Below are 3,149 nucleotides of genomic sequence, written 5' to 3' on the forward strand. Positions count from 1 at the left end.
GGTTCCCTAATTTCTCTCTCAGCCTATTTATCCTTTGTGTAAAGAAAGGCCATTGACTTGTTTAAATTAATTTTATATCCACCTACTTCACTGAAGCTGTTTATCAGGTTTAGGAGTTCTTTGGTGGAATTTTTAGGGTCACTTATATATACTACCATATCATCTGCAAAAAGTGATATTTTGACTTCTTCCTTTCCAATTTGTATCCCCTTGATCTCCTTTTGTTGTCGAATTGCTTTGGGTAGGACTTCAAGTACTATGTTGAATAGGTAGGGAGAAAGTGGGCAGCCTTGTCTAGTCCCTGATTTTAGTGGAATTGCTTCCAGCTTCTCACAATTTACTGTGATGTTGGCTACTGGTTTGTTGTAGATTGCTTTTATCATGTTTAGGTATGGGCCTTGAATTCCTGATCTTTCCAAAACTTTTATCATGAATGGGTTTTGGATTTTCTCAAATGCTTTCTCAAAATCTAAGGAGATGATCATGTGGTTTTTGTCTTTGAGTTTGTTTATATAATGGACTACGTTGATGGATTTTCGTATATTAAACCATCCCTGCATCCCTGGAATGAAACCTACTTGATCAGGATGGATGATTGTTTTGATGTGTTCTTGGATTCGGTCAGCGAGAATTTTATTGAGGATATTTGCATCGATATTCATAAGGGAAATTCATCTGAAGTTCTCTATCTTTGTTCTGTCTTTCTGTGGTTTAGGTATCAGAATTATTGTGGTTTCCTAGAATGAACTGGGTAGAGAACCTTCTGCTTCTATTTTGTGGAATAGTTTGTGAAGAACTGGAATTAGATCTTCACTTTGAAGGTCTGACAGAACTCTGCACTAAACCCATCTGGTCCTGTTTTTTTTTTTTTTTTTTTTTTTGGTTGGGAGACTATTAATGACTGCTTCTATTTCTTTAGGGGATATAGGACTGTTTAGATCATTAACCTGATCCTGATTTAACTTTGTTACCTGGTATCTGTCTAGAAATTTGTCCATTTCATCCAGGTTTTCCAGTTTTGTTGCGTATAGCCTTTTGTAGAAGGACCTGATGGTGTTTTGGATTTCTTCAGGATCTGTTGTTATGTCTCCTTTTTCATTTCTGATTTTGTTATTTAGGATGCTGTACCTTTGCCATCTAGTGAGTCTGGCTAAGGGTTTATCTATCTTGTTGATTTTCTCAAAGAACCAGCTCCTCATTTTGGTTGATTCTTTGAATAGTTCTTCTTGTTTCCACTTGGTTGATTTTTCCCCTGAATTTGATTATTTCCTGCCGTCTACTCCTCTTTCTTGAATTTGCTTCCCTTTGTTCTAGAGCTTTTATGTGTGTTGTCATGCTGCTAGTGTGTGCTCTGTCTAGTTTCTTTTTGGAGGCACTCAGAGCTATGAGTTTTCCTCTTAGAAATGGTTTCATTGTGTCCCATAAGTTTGGGTATGTTGTGGCTTCATTTTCATCAAACTCTTAAAAAGTCTTTAATTCCTTTCTTTATTCCTTCCTTGACCAAGGTATCATTGAGAAGAGTGTTGTTCAGTTTCCACGTAAATGTTGGCTTTCTATTATTTATGTTGTTATTGAAGACCAGCCTTAGTCCATGGTGATCTGATAGGATGCATGGGACAATTTCAATATTTTTGTATCTGTTGAGGCCTGTTTTGTGACCAATTATATGGTCAATTTTGGAGAAGGTACCATGAGGTGTTGAGAAGAAGATATATCCTTTTGTTTTAGGATAAAATATTCTGTAGGTATCTGTTAAATCCATTTTTTCATAACTTCTGTAAGTTTCACTGTGTCCCTGTTTAGTTTCTGTTTCCATGATCTGTCCATTCATGAAAGTGGTGTGTTGAAGTCTCCCACTATTATTGTGTGAGGTGCAATGTGTGCTTTGAGCTTTACTAAAGTGTCTTTAATGAATGTGGCTGCCCTTGCATTTGGAGCATAGATATTCAGAATTGAGAGCTCCTCTTGGAAGATTTTACCTTTGATGATTATGAAGTGTCCCTCCTTGTCTTTTTTTGATAACTTTGGGTTGGAAGTCGATTTTATTAGATATTAGAATCGCTACTCCAGCTTGATTCTTCAGACCATTTGCTTGGAAAATTGTTTTCCAGCCTTTCATTGTGATGTAGTGTCTGTCTTTTTCCCTGAGATGGGTTTCCTGTAAGCAGCAAAATGTGGGGTCTTGTTTGTGTAGCCAGTCTGTTAGTCTATGTTCTTTTATTGGGGAATTGAGTCCATTGATATTAAGAGATATTAAGGAAAAGTAATTGTTGCTTCCTATTATTTTTGTTGTTAGACTTGGCATTCTGTTCTTGTGGCTGTCTTCTTTTAGGTTTATTGAAGCATTACTTTCTTGCTTTTTCTAGGGCGGTGTTTCCGTCCTTGTATTGTTTTTTTTCTGTTATTATCCTTTGAAGGGCGGGATTCATGGAAAGATAATGTGTGAATTTGGTTTTGTCGTGGAATATTTTGGTTTCTCCACCTATGGCAATTGAAAATTTGGGTGGGTATAGTAGCCTGGGCTGGCATTTGTGTTCTCTTAGTGTCTGTATAACATCTATCCAGGATCTTCTGGCTTTCATAGTCTCTGGTGAAAAGCCTGGTGTAATTCTGATAGGCCTGCTTTTATATGTTACTTAATCTTTTTCCTTTACTGATTTTAATATTCTATCTTTATTTAGTGCATTTGTTGTTCTGATTATTATGTGTCAGGAGGAATTTCTTTTCTGGTGCAGTCTATTTGGAGTTCTGTAGGCTTTTTGTTTGTTCATGGTCATCTCTTTCTTTAGGTTTGGAAAGATTTCTTCTATAATTTTGTTGAAGATATTTGCTGGCCCTTTGAGTTGAAAATCTTCATTCTCATCTACTCCTGTTATCCATAGGTTTGGTCTTCTCCTTGTGTCCTGGATTTCCTGGATGTTTTGAGTTAGGATCTTTTTGCATATTCTTTTATTGTTGTGCCGATGCTCTATGGAATCTTTTGCACACGAGATTCTCTCTTCCATCTCTTGTATTCTGTTGCTGATGCTCACATCTATGGTTCCAGATTTCATTCCTAGGGTTTCTATCTCCAGCATTGCCTCACTTTGGGTTTTCTTTATTGTGTCTACTTCCCTTTTTAGGTCTAGTATGGTTTTGTTCATTTCCAT

Source organism: Mus caroli, unplaced genomic scaffold (assembly GCF_978045245.1).
Source record: "Mus caroli unplaced genomic scaffold, Mus_caroli_1 scaffold_5, whole genome shotgun sequence".
NCBI classification, from domain to species: Eukaryota; Metazoa; Chordata; class Mammalia; order Rodentia; family Muridae; genus Mus; species Mus caroli.